Genomic DNA, 16,153 nt, shown 5'->3' on the forward strand with positions numbered 1-16,153 from the left:
GCGCTTATGGAGTGCTTAGGGAGTAGACTTGGCTTTGTGTGTTTTAGATTGCGCAAGCGGAGGTGACAGCTTGTAGCCGAAAAACGCGAAATCTTGACAGGATCGTCAGTTACCGACATTGTACATGTCTTTTACGAAGAAATAAATAGCGAGGGGGAGGTAGCACGTATAGGAAGGGTAGTGAAGGCGAAAAACAAAAACCATTCTTTCGTCTTTAAACTCAAAGTGGTTCAGGGGCCATTTGACGGCACGCTAAAGCGACAAACGACTTTCCTCGTTTTTGTGAAGTACTCTAACGCAACGCCAAAATGACCTTGTTTTTGGCTAGATAGAAGACGCTTGCTAAACGAGAAATCATGTCTAAACAAATGCCGTGAGTGGGGGAGGGATTCAACGGGGTGGCGCCACCAATCCTCTTGACGTCCTACTTGTTACGGCGCCTACTGGAACGTGCGCGGTTCCTAACTGGTAAAAATTCAGTAAATTGTCTTCCGAGGGAGCGACAACTTCAAATACCGACTTTCAATGAATTTAGACGAACCAATGCCCCCGAAATCAGAAAATTCACTTTGAAGCCCGTTAAGTTACGTGGCGATATTTTAGGGCGAAGTTAAAAAAATGACACGCTGACTGATTTTCTTGAGAAGAACAGGTTATGGACCGAGCTGGTGCAATACTGACTGGAGAGTTTGGCGCTGAGGTACAAGAATGAAGATATGGGTGGCACTTCCAACTGAATTGATTCGTGCCACAACTCAAGGAATACGTACCGGATAATACAACGCATGCACTCAGCCACAAACCTTGAGACCGGCGCTCAGGAAATCTAATCATGGAGGAGTACTGTTCTAATGACAGGTCGCGAAAGCACAGTTCATCCTACTTTTGAATGTCAGGCCCTTATAAAGATTTGCGATTTGATTGATATCAGGTGTTTAACGTCCCGAACCCACCATAAATGAATCTGAGAGACGTCGTTGGAGGGCTCCGTATACTTCGGCCACCTGGGTTTCTTCAACATTCACCCAAATCTGAGCACACGGGCCTCTAGCGATAGATTTGCGAGCAGTTTATTTATTGCTCTTACCGAGAAACTATCGCGTTATCAAATCGCAATTCACACTTGCAACCTCTGCAGTGCGCAGACGAATGTGCTAATTCGTTTTCTTTGCTTAAATTTAGCTCATGTTCCCTGGTTCGAAATAACAATAATTGATATGATTCAATGGTCCAAAGTTTTCATATGATTTAGAGAGAGACCGTAATGAGGGACGCCAGAAATTTTGAACAGCTGGGGTTCCTAAAAGGGCCCTTAAACCACCCCGAATTCAAAGGCGAGACAGTAGTTTCTCTTTCACTGCACTTGCTGTAAGCGCTATCTCCTCCTCGCCACTTATTTTGTCATCGAATACGTGGAATGTGGAACGCTCTTTCTGTCCTTGTCTCTTTTTCTGTAGTTACGTAGTAACTACCCGTAGTCTTGCGCTGTGCAAATATGTTGATTCCCAATCACCAACTAGCCCAAGAATCTGTCTTATCAAATGTGAGCACCCAGCATTCGGCCAGTTATGATTTCGCACTTCTCGACGACACGCTTTTATCTCTGCTTGCGCAATCACAAACGCCGAAAACGAAGTTCAACAAGTTTACCGCGCACGATAATCATGCAATGCAAGGCTCGACGTGCACGGAACTGCGCCGTAAAGCAGAGTACGAAGTCATTCACTGTAGATATCTTTTGTGTATTGACCAATCGAGAGTTTATTTCATCCTGACGTCACGTGAACAACCTGCTGAGTCACGAATTGCGCCGTGAGAACGGATGGGGAACTATGCGAAACAGAGTAAATCGCTCATTTTTTTTTTCCTATTTTCGAAGGCAGTTTAATGGTTTCCCTAACGAGCACCTAAATCTAAGCACACTGACCGAGATTCGATCCCGCGACCTGCGTCCTGTTGGTTCGCATGTTACTCATTTTCTGCTAAGATGCAATGCAAATCATGGTGAAATTAACGTCGGCGTTGCAGTGCAATACATTAGTCTAAAACGTATTCACTATTTTGTGTCAGTGTTCCCTTAAAGCACGCTCATCCTGGGGATACGAAAAAAAAAGCGCGCGCTTATTTTCCGACCGCGAATCGATCGGCTATTCGTCGTGACGTCACGCGGTCGAGGAGCCAATGGGCGACGGCGGCGCATCGTGGCACGCCGGAGTGGATTGTTCGGTGATAGGCAGCGCTTCACTTCGCGTGGTGCGGCGATGTGCGCGGCACGTGGTGCGAGTGGCTCGGAGTGCCCCGACGTGGACGACAACGCCGGTGCAGCCGACGGTCACGGTGCGACGAGGTGGCCGACCTGCTGACGCCGTGTCCCGCGGTGAGTTCTTCGTAACGTGTCATTGTTACGGCTACCCCCGTGTTTACTTCGAATCCGCGTGGTATTGCTGAAAAAAAAGCGAAAGAACAAAACGACGCGATTTGACATTCCGTGCTGTCAAGGTAGGTACGACTATTCTGTCAGCGCTACATAAATTCATTCAGGCAACCGGAAGGATACGCTGCTAGTGGTACTGTCAGATATATCCAATTCTTTCTCCCCCTTCCTCATTCTTGTTAATTTGTTTTATATATTCTGGTTCATCGCATTCTTCTGCAATTTGTCACGTTTTTTTCAAAGGAACATTATTATTGTTCCTATCTAATTTCTGTTAATTTTTTTTTAGCAAGCGTTGTAAAAAATGATCTATTATGAGGTACAGTGTGGCCAATCCCCCATGTGGGTATGAGCCAAGATCTCCTTGGAGACAAGACAAGGTACGACTCTCACAGCCACGCATAATATTCTTCTTTTTTTTTTCTGCGCATTTATTAGCAGAAAACACTCCTTTGCCAGCTTTTCCTTTCTGTCGCATTGTTGCGGTTAAAATAATCACTTTCATATGAACGTTTGTATAGCACAGTCGCACACTGTGCCTTGACATTTTTTAAAGCATATTTAACGTTACTGTGTTCGTGAGCTCACCTCATGGAAGAGAGGGCTGCTTGCGACCATTGCGGCAGCGATGAAACGTAGAGCACGTTCTCTGTCACTGCCCTCGTTACAGCGTGCAAAGACGGCAGCTATAGCTGCTGCGTTAGCTAGTCTTGACGACAGACCCTTGTCAGAACAGTCAGTGCTTGAAAGGCGACGTAATCTGTCTTCGCACAGAAAATCAGTGAATGTCTTATTGAACTTTCTGCGTGGTAGTGGCCTATTGAATAGGCTATAGCCTCCCAGCTCCCTAACTTTTTTATTTTTTTCTTTCCTCTTTCGCGCATCTATTTCACTCTTCGCTTTCTTTCCCATCTTTATGCCCCATTTTTCCTTTCATTAGTGCAGGGTAGCAAACCAGATGCTCTAATTTCTGGTTAACATCCCTGAATTTCCCTCATTTTATTCTCTCTCTTTCTGTTGCGTCTATTTTAAACGGTGTTTTATCGACATATATAGATCTCGACTATGTATTTGCTCAATCGCCCCTTTAAACCACCGCAACAACCAACGATGGCCCTGTAAAGCACTGACAGCTGAAGTAAATAACAGCGGGGTGTAGGTTTCACCTGCATAGGCCACAGCAATAATCATATGAACGGAGAAAAATAAAATTTTTGACTTGCGATCGCGACGAAACAGTTGCAATATTTGTATTTGTGGACACTTGTATTCACACTGTATCCACTTCCGTTCGAAAATGGACCAACTACAGCATCTGGGGTGCCTGAGGTCCCGTTCCAGTAGCAAAAAAACAAAAACAAAAAAACGTGACATTGTATCTATGAAAAACAACGAACATTGATCGCTGGATAGCCCTATTGGTCGGCCTTTTATTATTTATTAATTTATTTATAGAATGATCTTACCAGAAACTTTCACGTTATCAAATCGCGATTCACACTTGCAACCTCTGCAGTTTCAAGATTTACGTATTTTCATTAAGATGCTGTGCCTAGTCCATGGATAGAGTTTCGAAGCGTACAATAAAAACGTCGAGGCTATGCCAATTCAGTTTTTGTAGCAATGAGTATACACTGATTACCGATACATATGTCAAAGTGAAGTATCGGGGTTTTACGCCTACAAAACTGTGAGAGAGGGCTCCGGAAATTTCGACCAGATCGGGTACATTTACGTGCGCCTAAATGCACAGGCCTACAGCATTTCGCCGCCTTGGAGATGTGGCCGGGATTCGATCATGCCACTTTTGAGTCAGCTGTCGAGCACAGTAACTCGCATCGTGGCAAGTCTTAGCAGCCAGATTTGACGCGAAAAAACGCCGTTATGACGTTCAATATACTAAAAAAAAATAAATGTGGCGTTTTGATCAGCGAGAATTTGGTCTGTATACCATTGCATTAGATTACTATGCGCTGTAGTATATTACGTCGTCTTTTTTTAGGGGGGGGGGAGGCGGGGGGGATTTGCTTGGATTAGTGGAGAATTAGGTCAGTCTGTTAGCGCTGTCTTTGGCATTTTTTTAAATTGTCATTGCTGTTTTGGACGGTGAAACAAAATGCGCTGCTTGTTTTGTGTGGAAGCGGCTGACTGAAAGGGATAACTGGGCCGTGGTTGCTATCAAGGCAACGCTTGCTACCGCAGCTTATCTGCTGACACGGTGTCTCGCATGACCAATCCTTTCCTTAGAAGATGGCAATTTCATATTTGTTTCACTTTCCTTCTGTAGCTACTATGGTGTAAAAATACCGACACCACTAATCGCGAACCGATATAACCGGATGAGAAAAAAAAAAAAAACGTGAAGTGAATTGTCACCACAACGTACTCCTGCTCTAGTTGGTCGGGCTTGAGTGCTAAGGCTCTCGTAAGAACAGCATTCTTTTTTTTTTTACTTTCGAAATGTTCACACTGGTGTTCTTAAGGTGTACAGTCATGATTCGAAGACATGGCAAAAGGGACGTTTTTTTTTTGTTTGCTTGACATGCGGTGCACGTCGACGCTGTCCACCCACCGGAGTCAGAAACACGCGTCTAAGATATTTTATATTGATTTTAACGTTTTCGCCGCTGAGCATATGCAAAATCAATTCCTCCGTAGTGCACATTATTGCGACGAGTCCGTAGTGCACATTATCCCGACTGAGTGTGCGGGCTCTGCGTGTATCCTGAATCGCAGAAATTGCTGTCGGGGTCGCTGGACGACGGCTCACTACAAAACTGTTTCGTGTGTTCTGTGTTTGCTCCGTTGCTGCTAGAGCCTTCACGGGAGTGGATACACCGTCAAGCGAATCGTCATTTTGTCCTCCATCCCCTCCTTCTGTATTTTTTGTACTCATGGTAAACTAGATATTAATAATATTATTAATAATAGTATTATTATTATTATTATTATTATTATTATTATTATTATTATTATTATTATTATTATAACCCTGCCCATGAGCACTTCGATGGTGCTTGGTCGCTGCATCTAAATAAGTGAACAACTTGATGGAGCTTGCTGCGAAGGACACGTATATCAACAAGCATAACAAACAGGAAGTCGGTCTAGTGCATAAAAAACGCGCATGCTTAACCACCGACTTTGCCAATCTCCCTAACACGATTTTACTCGTGCTGGGGTGAGGAAATCGTACACGCTTAGCTCAAACACTGACGTCATCCGCGTTTTGGTAAACGGGACAGTGAAGACAGTACGAACGAGAACCGCCGGGTTCCCGTGCGACGAACTTGCTCTTGTTTCACACTGTAGTGAAGATGGCATACGGTTTTTTTTTTCTTTTCACAGTGAAATGTGTATGAGATCACAAGAGCGCCGTAGTTGTCCGCCACCGGTGTCCATAACCACTATAGCGCGAAGTAAGAAAATTAGAGAGGCAGGGCAAAGCACTTATTAAAGAGGCCGTGTATTGAATAAATCATGGACCATCTCCCCGAAGGAAACCCTGATGGAATGCGAAGCAGCAGTGGTGCGTACGGTGTTGACCGGTGCATCGACGTGGGTGCTGGAAGAACGGTTTAAAGGAAAACTCGGTGTAGCGTTTATTCGAGTGAACGTTTTTTTTTTTTTGAAACGTGTAAGTTTAATCGCAGAAAGACTGTTCGCTCGATGTGCGCTCGAATTTAGCGAGCGGTGGAGAGGGTGAAGCGAGAGAGATGACGAGCGGCGGCAACACCGACTAAATTTCAAGGCCGAAAGGCTGCCGCAGTGACGTCAGAGGGTGGAGGCCCAGTTACGCCGCGAACGCGGCGGAAAGCCGGTGTTTCGTTCGCGTTTTAGGAGAACGAACGCTCCCGCTCTCGCAGCTGCTGCGGCTTGATTGGGCCGAATAAAAGATGTGGAAAAAAAAGTCTTACTGAGCATGCTCAGTTGGGTAACTGGGCCTCCAACCTCCGACGTCACTGCGACAGCCTTTCGGCCTTGAAATTTAGTCGGTGTTGGCGGCGGCCGTCTTGGGAGAGAGTGATGTAAACGCGCACGCACTGCGAGGGAAGGCATGACCTACTTGGCCCCGCTCCAACACCTGAGGCCAGGAAGCCAGGAAAGTGTGGTGCAGACGGAGGGACAGCGTTACACAAACCAGTCAAAGAGCTGCTTTGCATCTAAAAAAAACGATAGCAAAATATATCGACAATGAAACCCGGTTGGTACCTGCGTTTTCCCTGTGAAAACCCAGTATTCTACCACAGAACTATGTCGTTATTGCCTCACGCATAGAAAATGTTCACACACTATTTCTAAACCAGGGAACAGTACAATAATACACCATTACCTGTTAGATGACAGTGGATTCCCACATCGTCGTTACATATGCCACTGACCTATGCTGGTGCTCGAAACTATTGATCCAAAACCATACACAAGCGTTATGTCGCTTTATGTCACAACTCTCGTGAAGAAACCGTACTAACATGCGTAATTAGTGGTGTAGAGGAGTAAAATAACAACCAGGTGACACAGAATGTGAACTGTTTAACCATGGCGTTACACAATACGATTTTTAACAGGTGGGTCGTCGAATGCTTCCTGCCCTTTACAAAAAGGCTCAGCCATAATTGTTAATTGTAGGAAAATAAATCAATTAAGGAAGTACTGAGTACCTTGCAAGCGTACTTGAATTATTAGCCCCGAGAGAGTTTGATGAGAGTTCTAGAAATGGAACTTTTCCAGCTTTTGCTGTGACTGTGCTGCGCGTTCCCCGAAGGCCTTTCGTTTTATTTTCGTCTCTCGCGCGTAAGTGCGGCCGCCGTGGATGAGAATCGCACCCGCGTCCATAAGCTGTCACGCAGGGACAACCATTCTCGGCATGGCTGAGGAAGCTACATAAAAGAAATTCACGCCTGCTAGCGCGTCATAAAGTAATGCCCGACTTCATTGATAAGGTTCTCATTCACCATTGCTCAAATGAATACCGATTTATTTATTATCCTACGCAAACTGTGGCGGGAAGTGGTAGGTTAAATAAAGTTAGTCAGTATACGAGAATGTATTTCCTTGAATTTGTTAAACCTGACCACGTTATTAGCGCGCTCGTTTTTGCGAAATAAACATGGCGTCCTTGAGGTGCAAGGCTCACTGCGTGGCTCGAATCGCTGTTTCTTTCTCCAAGAAAAAATAAAAAATACTCATTATAATACATTGAAATCAACTATGAACATTCGAAAAATCTCTCTCCGACAGAAATACCGCGAGTGGTTGTGCTGCTTGCGGAGAAACACAACTGTTGTGAAGTTCCGCCTCCGTAGCCTTCGCTCCGCTGCCACAGAAATAGCTGGCCCCGTGATCGTTGACGGAAAAGGTAGCGCAGTCTCAATTGCGAGTTTAACCCGCATAGTCGTGGAATTGATTTCTCGCACCTGATAAAGAGATTATCATTAGTGATACAAGTGCCGCGTTTCGATGTGCTGCATCATGTTTTTTTCTTTTTTTTTTCTAACCACAAATCACTTATCTGGCTTTTACGAGGTCATAGCATGCCCTCTATAGGTTTCTGTGCAAACGATGCACCTGTCAAAAGGATTGTGCTTTCAACTCTCAACTTACAAGTGCGCTTTCGTGTCTTTGTTTGCGACGTGTGCACAACGCGTTTAAGCGACAATGATCAAAGTGGAAGAATAGACAGTACATTAGAAAAAGAAAGGGTTCGACGGATTAGTAACATTCGGACGAATAAGAAAAACTGTAAGAAGCATTGCACAATATAAGTATTATGCGCTAGCCGAGACCCTTATGCGCTAGCCAAGGGTGAACTTCTTTAAAAAAAAACACAAGAACAAGCAGACGCCGAAAGCAAAACAACAACAACACGGGGTCGCCATGAGCAGAGCCAGCAGAAGTCTTGGGGTTTCAGCCTTTAAGCAAGCTTTCTGAGCTTTGTTTTCTTTTTCATTTCTCTCTATATATTTGTTTTAAAATTCAGGTATGCGTTGGTCCTGTAGCTTTCATCGTTATACGTCACAGGTTTTTCTCGCGCTTTTTTTTGCGTCAGTACGTACAGCCCTAATTTTTATGAAAGGGAACAACTGGGCGCGTGGTAGACAGCCTGGAAACCAAGGTCCCGCTATATATATATATATATATATATATATATATATATATATATATATATATATATATATATATATATATATATATATATATATATATATATATAAACAATCTAAAGTCTCCATAATATAGGGACCTCACTCATACTACGCATGTGACGCTGCGCAGCGGCGAATTGAGGGACTAAAGGTGACTTTCTTGCTGTTGAGTTGACTAATGTTTTCTTTATTTTTTAAATGTTATCTACAGGCCCACCTACGTCGCCATATAAAAAGAAATCTACTACAGTCACCCTATATAAAGGAGGCACCAAAGGAAAGCGCATGTTGTTGGTGTAACTTCGCGTCGGTGGGCACATATTGTGAAAGTCGTAGCTCCATCGCCCTGTACAAAGCAGTCTCCTGCGCCAAACAGATGCCATGTATATATGAATTTCTTGAGATAGGTATTCTCCCTACCGTAACTTCTTCTCGTCGGCCACTTAGTGTAACGGCTAACCTCGCCTAAAGTCACACTTCCATCCCCACCACATCGTTCCCGGCGCGTGCCGCACATCTAGAATAGGACGGCCAGACTCCGCTGACGGTGTATGCTACTCCGGCACCACTGTGTCGTAATGGCGTCCCAGTCTGGCCGCACTTCTAGTAATAGTGCTACGTTGCGCAAGCGAGGTGATGTTCCTTTTCTGAGAACACTGCACGGAACTAGGAAGCTTTATCGCACTCTCGCGTTGTAGTTCTCTTTCTTATAGAGTGAAAGGAAAGGATGGAGAGGTGTAGGCGCTAGTAACCTGGCGCTCCAATCGCAGTTGTACGCACCAAACATAACTAGATTCACCCGTTGATTAAAAAAAGAAACGTAGACGTGGTTCGTTTTCGGATGGTACACTTCTTCGTGGGTGTCCGTGTGTGTTTAGCTGCTCGGTGCACGCGCCGTTTTCGTCCGGTTGGTGTGTGTGTATTTAGCTTCGTGCAGTTGTGTGTTTCGGGATACGCCCAAGTGGTGTTGTTGGGAATGGGCAATCTTGGGGCCTGGGCTGACCGTGTTGCTCAAGTTGTTCTGGCCGTTAAAAGGGATAATCGTACATATATAGGGCGGCTGGTCACTCTGGTAATAGAAGCCAGCGTATATATATATATATATATATATATATATATATATATATATATATATATATATATATATATATATATATATATACTGTAGTTTTTTGTATGGGCCAAACGAACTTGGAGAGAGATTGGACACAACTTGCCGGTTGTCTTAATTTTGTTTCCAACGGTTTCGACCACTGAACCAGTCTTAGTCAGGGTTTTTTAACAAGTGCGACCAGCGCCGTACTTGTTCGCAAACCCCGACGAAGACCGGTCCACTGGTCGAAATTCTTGGAAATAAAATTAATACAACCGTGAAGTTGTGTCTGATCTCTTCCAATTTATAATGATGAAAAGCTGCAACGGAGCTTTGTCTCGCATGCTCGGCCAGCACGGGAAGAAGTTGGAATAAGATCAGCTGGCCCGCAGCAAATGAGCTATTTCTCGCTTCTTCTCTGCAATGGCGCAGTCGACAGGATGGCTTTGGCGAACCTCGGCTTTTTTTAGCTTGAGGTCCCGCGTCTTCTCGAGGAACACCGTCCCGATTCACTCGCCGTTGGCACCCGCAAGGCGACCGCCGCGACAAGTGTCCGTTATCGAATCGCCAGCGAACGGCGCCCAGTCACGAATGTCATCGCGTGTGACAGCGATAAAAAGCACCGGGAAATCCCGACACCAAAAGCTACGGGAAGATTGTTTGGCTGATCCTGACCAGCCACCTGGAGTGGACCAGGATGTGAACGTGGCCGACTATACTATACTATACTATATTATACTATACTATACTATACTATACTATACTATACTATACTATACGACTATACTATACTACACGACTATACTATATACTATACTGTACTATACTATACGACTATACTATATACTATACAATACTATATATATACTATACATACTGTATACTATACTATACGACTATACTATACTAAGCCAAAGAGAACAGTCGAGAGGTTACGCCACCCGGTGCGTTTCTTCAGAAACTTTTTCCGGCGATATTCGTCGTGCATGTCGTGTCTACCGCTTACTCCACGAGACAGCAGAAGGCGACGGCTGGATGTATTTTTGGCAGCTACCCACCGAAGGTCGCTTCGTGGACCAGACCGACGGCCGCGATGAAGCCAGTCTCGCCCTCCGGATATACGTCTGGCAGATGAGCGGACCAAATCGCAGCGTCGCTGGGCACTGCGGCGAGAGCTATTCAGCCAATGTCGACCACTTGAGTATATGGCATTGCAACAGGACAGTTCGCAACGTACAAGTGACCGACCACCACGAAATTCCCAGTGCCGCCTTCCAGAGACAATCGCAGTCATGACCGAGTGTAATGACGAAATGCGGCAACGGAGCTTTGTCTCTCGGCTCGGCCAGCACGAAGCGGAGGAAGGGGAAGTAAGAATAAGAACAGCTGGCCATATATATATATATATATATATATATATATATATATATATATATATATATATATATATATATATATATATATTGTTAGTGCGCCTTTAGCGGTGAGCCGAAGACACGTTTATCGAAGAAAACGCTGAGGTAAAACCGACTACCTGTCAAGCGGAACGAGCGCGAGCAGCAACAACCCTCTTCCTTCGCCGGCGCTCCTGCCTGTGCCATATATCAATGCTACAATATGTATATAATCTTTATTTTGGTGTTCTATTTCGTAATTGCTACACTACCCTTGGAAAAACAACAGGTAATGTCCGGTTTCCTTTACTTAACTGTCAGCTGTAGCGAACTAGAACCAACTTGTTGATTCTAGTTCACTGTACTGTGCGCTGAACGAACAAAGGGATTCGCCGTTGATTTCAGTCGTGCCAGTGTCTCACTCCTGAACAAGTGCGCCACTTCGTGCAGGGCCCTCTATATTCGTAACGCCGCCGGGCTAACGGATGTTGATCTTTTCGAGTGGCAGCGTTGATGTTCACGCATGATTGCTTTACGGAATCGCAGGGGAAGCTTTTCTGCCGATGTGCTCATTCACAATCACCGACTCCCGAAGAGGCGGTGGGTGTGTGCGCACGTGCGGTCACGCTCTTTCGCGCGCGCTGTCAGTGTGTGTCACCGGCACCACACTGGCTCGCCTCTTTTGTTCCATCCATAGCTCTAGTGGGCTTCACGATTAACCCCGTGTTTGTGTGTGTGTCTTTGCCTGAATACGCACACGCGTTCAGTTCAGGCCTGTTGCTGCCGGAACTGAGCCAAACCTGTTTACGGGGCCTTGCGATCTGTCTGTTTTTAACGCGACAGCGTTAAAGGGCTTGTTACGCAGGAAGTTCGGTGATGGTTTCGGCGTAGTTGGTTGTGAGCAAAAAATCATCCTGTGCGTGACCGAAAAATCGAGAAAGATGCAAATAAAATATATTAAAGAATTCGGGGTGTAAGTGAGGATCGAATCCTCGTTGTTTGCGTGTGCAAGTGGGTGTTCTACCTCCACATCCTTCTAGCCCCGCCGTGGTGGTCTAGTGGCTAAGGTACTCGGCTGCTGACCCGCAGGGCGCGGGTTCAAATCCCGGCTGTGGCGGCTGCATTTCCGATGGAGGCGGAAATGTTGTAGGCCCGTGTGCTCAGATTTGGGGGCACGTTAAAGAACCCCAGGTGGTCTAAATTTCCGGAGCCCTCCACTACGGCGTCTCTCATAATCATATAGTCGTTTTGGGACGTTAAACCCCACATATCATCATCCACATCCTTCTAGATTTCCCTTGCCTGCCGAATAATCGCCGGTCACTTGGGAAACGGCCGTCGTCGGCAGTGCGGTGGTGGCGCCACTTAAGTAGGGTTGTCTTGAAATAGGTGTTTACGTTTTTGGAGGTTATATGCAACAAAAATAAGGTAAAAGTGTTTAAAAGGCGTAAACGTAATTATAATAAACTGTAATTAGCCCAACGTAAGTGACGCCGCCATAGATTTCGTGCGTTTTGTGCCCATTCAATAAGCAACCCTTTCAATACAGGGCATCGCCTCTGAAACTAGCAAACGCCAAAGTTGCTGATCTCAAAGACCAAGTACAAAGACCTTCAACCCTACGTAGGTGGCGCCGCCATAGATGACGGGTGTTTCGCGCTCATCCGGCAGGCAAGAAAAATATAGGAGGCTATGGTACCAGAGAGCCACCAGGCGTCTGCTTGGAAATGCAGTGAAAATAACCTCCTCTGCTTGGAAATGCAGTCAAGGTAACTTTCATTATTTACAAACGCACGCGTCCGGTCTACGTGCTTCACAATGCAACATGTAATATCGCAGAATTATAGAGTGGTACAAGCGCGCATTGCGATAGGGTGTCAGAAGATGTGATAATCACGACTTGATAGTTTAAAGCGTGCAAGCCACAAATGGAGGCAGACATGTTACTGCGTCATTTCCGTTAAGGCTACATAGTGGGTGCATAGCAAGCTGGAAAAGGTTTCACGCGCACAAATGCCTGTGGTTTAAAGCACGCTACCCATTACACAGAATGTAGCTATAGGGGAGACCCACGCCGAGGGAGGCGCTGCGGAGCGTGGCGCTGTCAGTCAATGCGGGGAGAAAACTGGTTACTCGAGTCTTCGCCCCTCCGCTGTCCCATTCAACCTGCCTTGAAAACGCGTTTCTTTGCTCGCGTTCTGCACGTGTTTTTGAGAGTTTTGCGTCGCGTGCGGTGCGCTCTGCCCGCATTTATTAGGATGTCGCAATTGAGGATTTTTTTTTCGTGGCAGCAATTTAGTAAAAGGGCAGCGAAGCAAGTTGTAGCACACGACGCCGTCCTCGTCAGAGCGAAGTGCGTTTCGCAAGTGGAAGACGACGCTGTTTACGACGTTAGAGGTGAATAAAACTTTCTGTACGTTCATTATTATATACTTGTTTTATTTGGTTTACTCTGTGTATTATGCGCTATGTTTGTTCCTGGATGGATGGGTAAGGCCGCTTCTCGTGCTTTAGGTTAAGCGGTTCTTGCGCTGTGATTGCGATTAGTTGGGATACCTTAATTTACTAGCACCTACCCAAGTTATCGTGCGGTGTATACACAACACTGCAAAAATAAATGGTCTATTTGGGGCTTCTTTCTGACCCACAACAATAATTGACATTTATCTCGCGTGTCTTTCCTTGCATTATCACCGTTCTCATCGCGGGTACTTTGAGTTCACGAACAGCGTGCGTACCATCATGATGAGCGCCCAGCTTTCAGAGAAACTTTTTTGTCTGTGTCTAATCTGCCGGGGGAGAGCGCATTGCTATAAAGGCATTTTATCTTGGTCACGTATCAAAAATGCACCGTGTTGTTCGGGCTGCCCCTGCACACTCAGTAACAACTAGTTCATTGTATCTGCCAACGGACGTGCAACAACGGCTAATGCATTTTCTTTTTCTTTTTTTCATAGTTGTCCAAGCTTTTGGCAACAGCACACTTCCGTCGGCGCTACGTAGATTTAAAAATGTATAACAACACATTACCAATACCACATGTGCACACAGCTTCAACTACTACGTCCCCAACAATATCGAATAATAGTAGCAGCATAAAATATTTATTCACTATTTTTTAACAGTGCTCTAAAGACGAGCGTTGAAAATCTATACTTTTAAGATGGGGACGTGCATCTCCCAGTAACTAGATAGATTAGAGAAACGGTGACTCTGGAATTAACACACGTAATTTTGAATGTATTGTGCGCGTGCTAATGTTTATGAAAAAAAAAATTGTTTACATACTTTTTTCGGCGCACTGCTTTAATCCATTTCTGTCGTCTGCTTGTTTCGTACCATCGGTTTGGGAATCGGTAGAATTTCACTGGTGGTGTCAACCTCTTCGTGTTTGCATGGTTATTGTGACAGTTGACGACGCAGTGATGTCACCCCTTTTTCTGTTGGGGTGACATCGCGGAACGAGGGACGTTTCACGTGCAGCGCGTGCTTCGCAAATGCGTGGAAGCCAAAGGGAGCGGAAGGGTCGGAAGGCTCTACTGTTGTGCGCTTTTTCTGGCAGGGGAAAGGCAAGCGCTGGCGTCGCCGGGCAAACTTGAGCGGGTCTCCCCCATATGCGAAAGTCTCCCTGACGCAAGCGAATTTAAACTTAGTACGCGCTAGGGACTGGGTATCGCTATCGTTTTCAGTTCTTAGAGGCTATGCTTATGAGTCTACAACTTTTTTCTGTTTACCTTTCTGTCCTTTCCGGCAATATTTTCTGCAATTTTAGCTGGGTAAATTTCATTCAAAGCCTCTCCAATAAACTGCTTTTGTTACTGCTAATCTGGCTTCTCATATATACCCCCCCCCCTTCCCCACCACCAACTGGTGAATTAAGGCAACGTTTCATTTCTAGACAAATGGCGCGCGTGTCTTTCACGATGCAACCGCTGGGCAAGCTCAAAAGCAAGAGGTAGCTAGTCAGCCGGAACAGAGCCACTGTGCCACATTGTCCGGGGTTCGCTAATGAAAAAATTCTTGCGTTAGAAAGGGTTGGGGAGAGGGCTGCCTTTGTAGCGGGAGGAGGAGGAGGAGCATGGCGTGTGCTCCATCGAAGCGTACCTGCGGCGATTTCCAATTCGGTCGACCTTGCAACGCTGGCGCGAAGAGCCCGGCAACCGATCCGAAGCATTCGGAGGCTTCAGATGGCGCAGCGTATTTCACTTACTGTCAGAGTTGCGTGCAGTAAACAGAACGAGCCACCTGACACCCCCTCCCCACTCCTTAAGGTGTTGCTGTTGTTCAAAGCCATCTAGAATTGCTTGAGACTACACGTTTATGGAAATAACTGACGTCTGCTTTAGTAAAAGTTCATTTAATCTGACTTATTCATGTGTCCCGTTGCACAGAAGATTACTACTTAAACGTTTCTGGCACGGCCTTCAGCGTTCCACTTCGCCTTGCGTTAATTTACGCTTCACTGAGCCGTCAGCTAGCAATAAGCGGTCAAAAGAAGAAAGCTTTAGTATCAAGACCTCTGCTTAGGAAGGATATTCATACGTGATGTTTCTTAATTTTGACCGAGATATTTGTCCCTTTGAGTCCACGAGATTAGCTGATTTTGTGCGATTTATTCCTATTTTTGAGAAAGAGGCATTTTAATATTGCGATAGCAATAACGTGTATGAATGCTGCAGTCACGTTTTTGCCCTCGCCGTCATGTTCCCTACAAATGTATACAACCTTGCTTCGCTCGTTGTCTGTTTAATGTGCGACAATGTGCTACAACGTGTGAATGCCGATCTAGCATAGACAAAAAAAAAGCTGAAGTTTTAGCCGTGCGTGTGGTGCATGGCATGAAATGTGCACATTGACCATCCGGGTTCGGTCGTCCGCGGTCTTGCGTGCCGTACAGAGTATCTCTAAAAGGGATCAACATGTGGCTCATAGCTTTGTACGTGTTATCCCTCATCGCGAAGTTTGCTGTGGAGCCATAAAATGCACGAAAATTACTTCGCTCGTTGCATCGACCATGATTCCCAATTGTAATTAGAAGAGTGAGCTGTTGATCAGTCTTCACATTACATTCAACTTTATTGCTATC

General features: G+C 45.5%; 1 protein-coding gene across 2 annotated transcripts in view; it reads left to right on the top strand.

Moving 5' to 3' along the window:
• LOC119164132 (adenosine receptor A2b-like) overlaps positions 1-16,153 on the top strand; it is a 220,400-nt gene that overhangs the window by 119,904 nt on the left and 84,343 nt on the right. The window contains exon 1 of one of the 2 annotated variants that reach the window (XM_075871042.1): positions 2,240-2,377. The exons of the other annotated variant lie outside the window; for it this stretch is intronic. The gene's annotated coding sequence lies outside the window, so the exon portion shown is untranslated. Of the gene's footprint in view, positions 1-2,239; positions 2,378-16,153 lie in introns of those variants that run through there. 2 annotated transcript variants of the gene reach the window in all.

The sequence above is a fragment of the Rhipicephalus microplus genome, chromosome 8 (genome assembly GCF_043290135.1).
Source record: "Rhipicephalus microplus isolate Deutch F79 chromosome 8, USDA_Rmic, whole genome shotgun sequence".
In the NCBI taxonomy this organism is placed as follows: domain Eukaryota; kingdom Metazoa; phylum Arthropoda; class Arachnida; order Ixodida; family Ixodidae; genus Rhipicephalus; species Rhipicephalus microplus.